The sequence below is a fragment of the Oryctolagus cuniculus genome, chromosome 17 (genome assembly GCF_964237555.1).
Source record: "Oryctolagus cuniculus chromosome 17, mOryCun1.1, whole genome shotgun sequence".
In the NCBI taxonomy this organism is placed as follows: Eukaryota; Metazoa; Chordata; class Mammalia; order Lagomorpha; family Leporidae; genus Oryctolagus; species Oryctolagus cuniculus.
In genome coordinates, this window is record NC_091448.1 from 27,309,512 (window position 1) to 27,320,566 (window position 11,055).

Below are 11,055 nucleotides of genomic sequence, written 5' to 3' on the forward strand. Positions count from 1 at the left end.
AGCTAGCTCTCCAGTGAGATATTACAAGGGAAAGAACATGGTCTTCACAGACAGTGTTGGTTGCATGACCTTGAAAAAGTTAGTCTAACTCTGAGTCCCAATTGTCTCATTGATGAATGGGAATATGATGACCTGTCATGCAGGCTTGGTGTGAGGATTAAAGAGTAATGTGTCTACTGTGATTGGTGAGTCCATTTCTAGTAACATCATAGTTAATGCAGCCTAAAAACTTTTTATTAGAAAAGAGCTAGAAATGGTGAATAGAATAAAAACCTTTCATTTTTTTTCACCAGTGGAGTTTATTCTTTACTTTTGTACCTATTCTTACTCACATTCATATGGAAATAAAGACTGCTTAATGGCCACACATGACAGGTAAATTCAAATAGATAACAGACTGATCGACCACCACATCAGGTGTTTAGTGAAAGACATTTTGTGGCCAGCGCCGTGGCTCACTAGGCTAATCCTCCGCCTTGCAGTGCCGGCACATCGGGTACTAGTCCCGGTCGGGGCGCCGGATTCTGTCCCGGTTGCCCCTCTTCCAGGCCAGCTCTCTGCTGTGGCCCGGGAGTGCAGTGGAGGATGGCCCAGGTGCTTGGGCCCTGCACCCCATGGGAGACCAGGAAAAGCACCTGGCTCCTGGCTCCTGCCATCGGATCAGCGCAGTGCGCCGGCCACGGCGGCCATTTGAAGGGTGAACCAATGGCAAAGGAAGATCTTTCTCTCTCTGTCTCTCTCTCTAACTGTCCACTCTGCCTGTCAAAAAAAAAAAAAAAAAAAGACATTTTGTAGGAAAGAAAAGTATAGTCGTCGAAATTTAAGCTCAGAGGACAGGGTAAAGAGCAGCCTGGCAACAATGGTGAGAACATGAGTGAATGGAAAAGCTTGCCATCAGTAGATGCTCAAAGATGTCCTAAGATCCCTTTTGGGAAATCATTGAGGTGTTTAGTTTTTGGAGGGAAAGAAAAGACTATGTTTGTTAGTTTTTTTGTTTTTATTTCCCAAAGAAACCTTTTATTTAAGGAATACAAACTTCATAAGTACAACTTTAGGAATATAGTGATTCTTCCCACCATACCCTACTTCACACCCCTCCTCCTCCTCCTCCTCCCAGTTCCAGTCCGATATGCCATTAAGATTCATTTTCAATTAACTTTATACACAGAAGACCAGATGTATGCTAAGTAAATATTTCAACAATTTGCACATGTGTATACACACACACACACACAGAACAAGTTTTTCAATTAACTCTCACAATTCATTGAGGACAGAGGTCCTGCATGGGAAGTTAGTGCACAGTGATTCTTCTTGTTGAAAATTTAACAATTAACACTCTAATGTATGATGCCAGTGACCACCCAAAACTCTTATTTTTTTTTTTTTGACAGGCAGAGTGGACAGTGAGAGAGAGAAAGGTCTTCCTTTTTCTGTTGGTTCACCCCGCAGTGGCCGCTGCAGCCAGCTCACTAAGGCCAGCATGCCACGCTGATCTGAAGCCAGGAGCCAGGTGCTTCTCCTGGTCTCCCATGTGGGTGCAGGGCCCAAGGACTGGGGCCATCCTCCACTGCACTCCTGGGCCACAGCAGAGAGCTGGCCTGGAAGAGGAGCAACCAGGACAGAATCTGGTGCCCTGACTGGGACTAGAACCCGGGGTGCCAGTGCCGCAGGTGGAGGATTAGCCTATTGAGCCATGGCACCGGCCCACCCAAAGCTCTTCACATAAGCTGCCTAGGCTATGGAAGCATTTTGAATCCTCAAACTCCATCAGTATTTAGACAGGGCTATAAGCAAAGTAGAAGGTCTCTCCTCCCTTCAGAGACAAATACAACCTTCTTTGATGGCCACTTTTTTCCACTGGGGTCTCATTCACAGAGGTCCTTCATGTAGGACATTTTTTTGCCAGAGAATCTTGGCTTTCCATGCTTGAAATGCTCTCATGGGCTTTTCAGGCAGTCCAGGATGTCTTAAGGGCTGATTCAGAGGTCAGAGTGTTACTTAAAGTGATTGTCTTTCTCTGAGTCTGTGTGGACTGCTTCCCATGTTGGAACATTCTCTCCTTTTTAATTCTATCTATTGTTATTACCAGACACTTGATCTCATTTATATGGTCACTTTAACACTTAATCCTATCTATATATTCAATTTAACACTTAATATCATGACTTTAATGCTTAAGATGGCATGTTTACTACATAGCTTAATGGGATTTGGGAACCCATGGCAAGTTTTTAAACTGTACCCTTAGAAGTAAGTTTGGAGCCGGCGCCGTGGCTCACTAGGCTAATTCTCCGCCTTGAGGTGCCGGCACACTGGGTTCTAGTTCCGGTCGGGGTGCCGGCTTCTGTCCCGGTTGCCCCTCTTCCAGGCCAGCTCTCTGCTGTGGCCAGGGAGTGCAGTGGAAGATGGCCCAAGTCCTTGGGCCCTGCACCCCATGGGAGACCAGGATAAGTACCTGGCTCCTGCCATTGGATCGGCGCAGCGCGCCAGCCGCAGCGGCCATTGGAGGGTGAACCAATGGCAAAAGGAAGACCTTTCTCTCTGTCTCTCTCACTGCCCACTCTGTCAAAAAAAAAAAAAAAAAAAAAAAAGAGAGAGAGAGAGAGAAGTAAGTCTTCAGGAATGTATGCAGAACCATACAGCTTTTTTTTTTTTTTTCATTCCCACTCTTATTTTTTACTGAGATCTATTTTCAATTCACTCTATATACATATGATTAATTCTATGTTAAGGGTTCAACAAGGGGCTGGCTCCATGGCTCACTTGGTTAATCCTCCACCTGTGGTGCCAGCATCCCATATGGGTGCTGGGTCCTAGTCCCGGTTGGCTCCTCTTCCAGGTTGGCTCTCTTCTGTGGCCTGGGAAGGCAGTGGAGGATGGCTCAAGTCCTTGGGCCCCTGCACCCACATGGGAGACCAGGAGAAGTACCTGGCTCCTGGCTTTGGATCGGTGCAGTGCTGGCCATAGCGGCCATTTGGGGAGTGAGCCAACGGAAGGAAGAACTTGCTCTCTGTCTCTCTCTCTCACTGTGTGTAACTCTACTTGTCAAATAAATAAATTTTAAAAAAGTTCAACAAAAGGTATGAGGAAAAAAAATTATTTTTCAACAGTCAAGACAAGGGCTATTCAAGTCATTGCTTCTCAAAGTTTTAATTTCACTTCTATGGATTTCCTTTCAGGTGCTCTATTCTCACTGATAAGGGAAAAAATATGATGTTTGTCCCTTTGGGACTGGCTTATTTCCTTAAGCATGATGTTTTCCAGATTCATCCATTCTTTTGCAAATACTGGGAATTCATTTTTTTAAACCACTGTGTAGTATTCCATAGTACACACATCCCATAATTGCTTTATCCAGTCTTCAGTTGATGGGCATTTAGTTGGATTCCATGTCTTAACTATTGTGAATTGAGCTATAATAAACATGGGGTTGCAGATAACTCCTTTATTTGCTGATTTCATTTCCCTTGGGTAAATTCCAAGGAGCGGGATTGCTGAGTCATATGGTAGGGCTATATTCAGATTTCTGAGGAATCTCCAAACTGTCTTCTAAAGTGGCTTTACCAGTTTGCATTCCCACCAACAGCAGATTAGTGTACCTTTTTCCCCACATCCTCACTAGCATTTGTTGTTCGTTGATTGCTGTATGAAAACTATTCTAACTGGAGTGAGGTGAAGCCTCATTATGGTTTTGATTTGCATTTGAACATTTTTTCATGGGTCTAGCCATTTGGATTTCCTCTTTTGAAAAATGCCTGTTTAAGTCCTTTGCCCATTTCTTAACTGGGTTGTTTGTTTTGTTGTTGTGGTTTTTTTTTTTTTAAGATTTATTTATTTCTTTTAAAGTCAGAGCCACACAGAGAGAAGGAGAGGCAGAGAGAGAAGTTTCCATTAATTGGTTCACTCCCCAACTGGCCACAACAGCCAGAGCTGCACAGATCCAAAGCCAGGAGCTTCTTCCAGGTCTTCCACATGGGTGCAGGGGCCCAAGGCTTTTGGCCATCTTCTGCTTTCCCAGGTGTTGTGGAGTTTCTTGATCTCTGTATATATTCTGATTATTAATCCTTTATCATTTGCATTATTTGCAAATAATTTCTCCCATTCTTTTGGTTGACTCTTACTTTCCTGAGTGTTTCTTTGGCAGTGCAGAAGCTTCTCAATTTGATGTAATCCCATTTGTCAATTTTGGCTTTGATTGCCTATGCCTCTGGGGTCTTTTTCAAGAGCTCTACCTGTGCCAATGTCTTGCAGGATTTCCCCAATGTTCTCTAATAATTTGATGGTGTCGGGTTGTAGACTTAGGTCTTTAATCCAATTTGAGTGGATTTTTATTTAATGTGTAATGTAGGGGTCTTGCTTCATACTTCCGCATGTGGAAATCCAGTTTTCCCCAGCACCATTTGTTGAAGAGACCTTCCTTGCTCCAGGGATTGGTTTTAGCTCCTTGGTCAAATATAAGTTGGTTGTAGATGCTTGGATTGATTTCTGGTGTTTCTATTCTGTTCCATTGGTCTATCCATCAGTTTTTGTACCAGAACCAGGCTGTTTTTATTATAACTGCCTTGTAGTATGTCTTGAAGTCTAGTATTGTGATGGGTTTAACTTTGGTTTTGTTGTATAAGATTGCTTTAGCTATTCAAGTTCTCCTGTCTTTAAATATGAATTTCAGCATCATTTTTTCTAGATCTGAGTAAAATGTCTTTGGTATTTTGATTGGTATCGCACTGAGTCTGTAAATTGCTTTCAGAAGAACGGACATTTTGATGATAATGATTCTATCAATCCATGAACATGGAAGATTTTTCTAGTTTTTTTTTATATCTTTATTTCTTTCTTTAATGTTTTGTAATTCTCATCATAGAGATCTTTGGCATCCTTGGATAAATTTATTCCAAGGTATTTGATTGTTCTGTAGCTATTGTGAATGTGATTGATCTTAGAAGTTCATTCTCAGCCTTGGCATTGTTTGTATATACAAAGGCTGTTGATTTCTGTGTATTGATTTTATATCCTACTACTTTTGGAACTCATGGAAAAGTTTGGTATAGTCTATCAGTGGAGTTGTTTGGATCCCCTATATGGAATCATGTCATCTGCAAACAAGGATAGCTTGGCTTCCTCCTTCTGAATTTGTATCCCTTTGATTACTTTTTCTTGCCTAATGGCTCGGCTAAAACTTCCAGGACTATATTGAATAGTGATGATGAGAGTGGGCATCCTTGTCTGGTTCCTGATCTCAGTGGGAATGCTTCCAAATTTACCCATTCAATAGGAAGCTTGCCATGGTTTTGTCATAAATTGCCTTGATTGTGTCGAGGAATATTCCTTCTATACCCAATTTGCTTAGCGTTTTCATCATGAAAGGGTGTTGTATTTTATCAAATGGTACATTCATATTTAGATCAGTAATACAAACTTTTTCCTAAATTAATAAGCTTCATCTTTGTAGAGAAGTTTTAGATTCACAGCAAAATTGAGGAGAAAGTATAGTGTGTTCACATATCCCCATAGACCCTATGTGCTGCCTCCCCTCAATCTCCTCCGCTATTACAGTCTTGGAGCTCAGTGGTGTATTTGTTGCAATCAATGAACCTACAGTGACACATCAGTGTGATTCAAAGTCCATGGTTGACATTAGAGTTCCTTCTTGGTGTTGTACATTCTGTGGGTTTTGAGAAATAGTTCCTGACACGTATTCAGCATTGTCATATCATACGGAATAGTTTTATGACCTCACGAGTCTTCTGCCCTGCCTGCTCACTCTAACTTCCCTCTAACTCTTGACAATCACTGATCTTGTTATTGTCTCCACAATTTTGCATTTGTCAAATAAAATGAGTTGGATTAATACAATGTGTATCCTCTTCAGATTGGCTTTGTTTTCTTAAAAACCCGCATTTAAATTTCCTCTATGTCTTTCCATGGCTTGATAGCTCATTCCCTCTGAGTGCTGGATAGTACTCCCTTGTCGTCTGGATGTACCAGTTTGTCAATTCACCTACAAGAGCATCTTTGCTACTTTCCAGTTTTTCCCACTATAAATAAAACCTCTATAGCTGTCTATGTGCAGGTTTTCAATTTATTTGGATAAATATTAAGTATCATAATTGCTTGATCATATGATAAGTATGTGTAGTTGTGTAAAAACTGCCCAACTATCTCCCAAAGTTGTGCCATTTTGCATTCTCGTTGGCAATAAATGAGAGCTCCTGTCATTCCATATCCTCATCAGCATTTGGTGCTATCATCATTTTGGATTTTGGCCATAATAATAGGTGGAGTGCTGTCTCATCATTTAATTTCCATGGATCACATTTAATGCATCTTGAGGAAACCTGACCACTCCTGTGGCGCTGCTTTCTTCTGTGGTGGCTCTTTTGCTTTCACTTCCTTCTATCTGCACCAGCACCAGGGGTTCATGGTCTCGTGCAGTCCAGTCCTCTTGCCAGAATGCCTTCTCAAGATCCCCCTATACACAGCGTGGGAATCTGGAAAATGTTTTGGATTTAGAACCAGAAGACCTGGACTTGCGTAGTTCTATCACTGAAGAGGTGCCTATCAAACTGGAAATATATTCCTTCCTCTTACTCTACAGTCATAAAAAAGATCAACTGGATCCCTTTGTGACAGTTTGTTGTAAATGGCAAACCTCAATATAAGGTTAGGAAGTTGCTGTATTACTTGCTATCAAGTAATAAATAGTGAGAAGGCCCTGGGGCCATTTCTCCCATGTCTGTTTGCCTTTAGTAGTGATGTCTGTCGGCCAAGAGAAGAGATGTATAAAAGTGGGAATTTAGGAATTAGTAGGCAGCATGAGAAGCATTTCACTGAGCCTTACTTAACTATCTGAAAACACACCAAATAAGCAATTACTGTTCCTCTTTAATTTTCAGCTTATATTTTTCACATGTGATTTGAGATGGGGTACGGTGAAATGGAGAGTTCTATAAAATGACTCTCTGCATATCAGAATTGACTCTCTGCAGCTGAAGTTAGTTTTATGGAAGGAGAATGTCTGTGTCACTTGGCACAATGCTCATATTTGGGATTTTATGTCACCTTTTCCCTTTTATAACTCACCCAGTAAACAGTGAACAGCTTTTCAGTCAATATTATCCTTTGCTGGCTTTTTCCTTCTCTTGAATTGTTGGTCTTTTTCTTATTGATTTTGCAGATGTTCTTTATATATGAAAGATCTCTATGATATATTACAAATTGGAATTGTTTTTAAAAGCTTTCTTTTTTGTTTGAGAGGCAATGAGAGAGAAAGAGAAAAAGATTTCCCATCCACAGGCTCACTTCCCAGGTGCTGCAATGGCCAGGACGGGGCTGGGCTAGATCCAGGAATCTGACACTCCAACTGGGACTGAATGAGGGTACTGGAGACCCAATCAGTTGAGTTATCACTGCTGTTTCCTGGGGTCTGAATTACGAGGCAGCTAAAACTAGGAGCCAGAATGTGGACTTGAACCGACGTGGCACTCCGATGTGGGACACAAATGTCCCAACTGGCATCTTACCTCTAGGCCAGCAGCTCTGCCCTGCACTTGATCTTCTCAGTGGGGTAGCACTTCAGACTGAGAGACTTTTAGAAATGCACTTCATACTAGAAGCGAAAACTCCCAGCTTTTTGCCCTCCTAATTTTCTCGATGCATTCTTCTGAAAAGTGGTTTTATTTTGATGAGCTATGTGAAATATTTGTCCCACAAGAGTGAAGCTTTTTGGATGCAGATGAAGCTTTCTTTATTTCCCCATCTCCAACATCCCCCTCAGGTCTGTGAAATTTCCCTCCTTGCAGAAACTTCAGAGACCTCTCCGACTCTTTGATAGACTCAGTGCGATTCACATGGGAAAGGGTTTACTCTTTATTCTTTTATTTGCAGTACTCCTTTGTGAATTATTTCCAGCAGAGGCCAGGTTTCTCTATTATTAAATATTTAAGGAATTTATTGGTGAGGTGAAATCGTAGGTGCATTCCACAGTCCAATTTATCAGCTAACCCAAGGCAGCTGCTGAAAGTCTGAACTCACCAGTGAGTTTGACACAGGAAGAGGGTGGGGAGGTGAAACCAAAGGAGAGGCAGAGGGCGAAACGTCTCTGGATGGAACAGACTGCACCTACAATGACAACTTGTAAAACAGATCCCCGATGCAAAATGTAATCCGTCTCTATTGCACATGACCAATAGCGCACTCCTCCTTTTCCCAGATTGCTGGAGGGTGGGCTTAGCTAAGTAAGGATGAGGTTCCTAGATGGAGGGAGTAAGAGGACAGCAAATTTTTCCTCTTGGATGGTGTAAATTTACCAAAGAAAACATAGAAGATCCCATAGGATTGAGATCTGGGCAACACTACTTGAGTTACCTAAGCTGTTCTTACTCCTCCTTCCTCTTTATTTCCTCCTCTTATCCTGTACCTCACTTCCAGCAGTTTTCCTGGCATTTCATGTGTACTGGTGTTGGGAGAAGTTGCTACTGTCTGGGGATGTCTGTTGGCTGTCTCACCTTTAGCAGATCACCTCCCTCTTGGCTTCCATGGATGACCCCCTCACTCTGCACACAGGTGTGCTGGTCATGCATAGTTCATGGGTGTTGCTAAAACTGGATCATATATGCCATTTAATTGCATCATTGCCCCTTAACTTTCTCTTTAGAGGATAGAGTTATTTTTATTTCTCCAAGGCAACATGATTCCTGAAGCCATGCTGCACTTAAGGCCCTCTCTCTTGTCTCCCAGGAGCAAAGGGTGAGATGCAGGGTGCAGCAGAGTAGTATACTACAACTTGGATATTGACCAGGTAAGGATAGGAAATGGAAGCAGAGAATTTCAGGGTCTTTACAAGGATTGCTTTATAAGCTACATTTTACTGATTAGAAACAAAAGTAAATTACTTGGTTGCTCAAGGTCACAGAGCTGGTGCCAGAGCCATCACCTGGTCCCAGGTCTTTGGATTTGACATTGGTCTAAGGATACATCAAGCATGCCTTGCCTTTTGAAACCCTAGCCTGAAAGATTTCGTAAGAATGCCAGAGCTTCTAAGCTGGATGAAGAGATGACAGCTACTTACCCAGTATTCATTCCCCTGTCTTCATTATTAACAAAACTACAGGTGAGACATGATGATAATGTGTCCGCTAAAACATCCTATTTCCCAGATCTCTTTGCAAACGGGGATGAACATGTGACATACTCCTGGTTAATGAGATGGAAGAGTGAGTCACTAGGTGGAATTTCTGAAAAGATTCTCTTACCTAGGTAATGCACATCTTCCCCCCTCATGCTTTCCTTTTTGCCTGAGTGCAAATGGCACGTTGGAAGTAGAACAGTCTTCCTGAGGGGACCATTAGGCCAACAGAATTGTATGTGTTTTATCTTTGACACCTTTAACCTGCTGAACTCATGTCCGCAGCTGTCTACTTTATGGCCTGATTAAACCACTATGAGTTGAGATCTCTGTTTGCTTTTATATTCTTCTTCCATAGTAAAAATAGAGAGCGGCGGCGTCCAGCGGAAGGGGCGGAGGGAGTCCGCGGCGGCGGCTACAGCGAAGCGGCAGAGACCTGGCGGACACCCGGCGGCTGATCACCAAGCCGCAGAACCTGAATGACGCCTACGGGCCGCCCACGTGAGCAACCCACAGACCGTGGGGGTCGGCCGGGGCAGCTGCACCACCTACGAAATCAGTCAAGACAAGTCTTCCAATTTTCAAGCTGAAGGAATCTACCGTTAGAAGAAGATACAGTGACTTTGAATGACTGTGAAGTGAATTAGAGAGAGCAAGGTTGTAGTTCCCCCACTCCCTGGGAAAGCATTTTTGCGCCAACTTCCTTTTAGAGGAGATGACGGAATATTTGATGACAATTTTATTGAGGAAAGGAAGCAAGGACTGGAGCAGTTTATAAACAAGGTCGCTGGTCATCCTCTGGCACAGAATGAACGTTGTCTTCACATGTTTTTACAGGATGAAATCATAGATAAAAGGTATACTCCCTCTAAAATAAGGTATGCCTGAAATTTGGTGAGAAGGGGCAAAAATGTGGCCATTCGTGATTCACGGGCACCAGTGAAGAAGTTCTAACTAACTTTAGCATGCTGCACAGAAACTGGTAGAACATGCCTTCAGTATACTAGCACTCATGTGCTCAGTTTTGTTTCCTTTTGTTTTGGCAGTTGATAAGAAGTTAATTTGTTTTAGTGAAAATCCCTCATCCCCGCCTTTCTCTATAAATGACTCTCCCTCACTGTTTTAATGTGGTGCACACTATAGCCTCACCAGCCTTCCAGTACAATCTGCAGTGTCCTAACTAAAGTTACTTTGTCTTATTTGCACAGTTTTTGTGTCATGTTTGCTTCTTGAATCTGATTAACTAGAATATTTCTCTCCCCCCTTTTTAATGTGTGGTGTCACTTATTTATGTGTAGGAGCACTACACCATTTGTTTCCAGAACCAACCACGTGAGATACACATTTGTGTGCAAAAAGTTTCTTCCTTCAGGCCTGTAATACCCTTCACATGGAAGATTATGAGGGAAATCTTTATATTCTGTATAAAAATAAAATAAAATTTATATACTAAAATCATTTGTCTAAAAATTTGTTTTCAAATAAAAATTAAAATGCAAAAAAAACTGTATAGATGAACCCTAATATTCCAGGAATTTGGTTTTTAAAAAAGATTTATTTATTTGAAAGGCAGGGTTTCAGAGAGAGAGAGAGAGAGAGATATTTTCCCACCTGCTGGTTCACTCCCCAAATGGCAGTAATGGTTGGAGTTGGGACTATCTGAAGCCAGGAGCTTCTTTCAGGTCTCCCACGCTGGTTCAGGGGCCCAAGCACTTGGGCCATCTTCTCCTTTCCCAGACTGTAGTAGAGAGCTGGATCAGAAGTAGAGCAGCTGGGACTCAAACTGGTGCCCATCTGGGATGCTGGCACTGCACTACCACAGCACCAGCCCCAGGAAATAGCTTTTTACATTGTTAAATAGTACTAAATATCTTAACAGATTATTAGAGGAGGAAATTATTTAGATTACCAGAGGAGTTTTCACATTA

General features: G+C 42.2%; 1 pseudogene; it reads left to right on the forward strand.

Moving 5' to 3' along the window:
- Positions 1–10,582, forward strand: part of LOC100345269 (uncharacterized) — an 80,619-nt pseudogene extending 70,037 nt beyond the window's left edge.
- Positions 10,583–11,055: the final 473 nt, after the last annotated feature.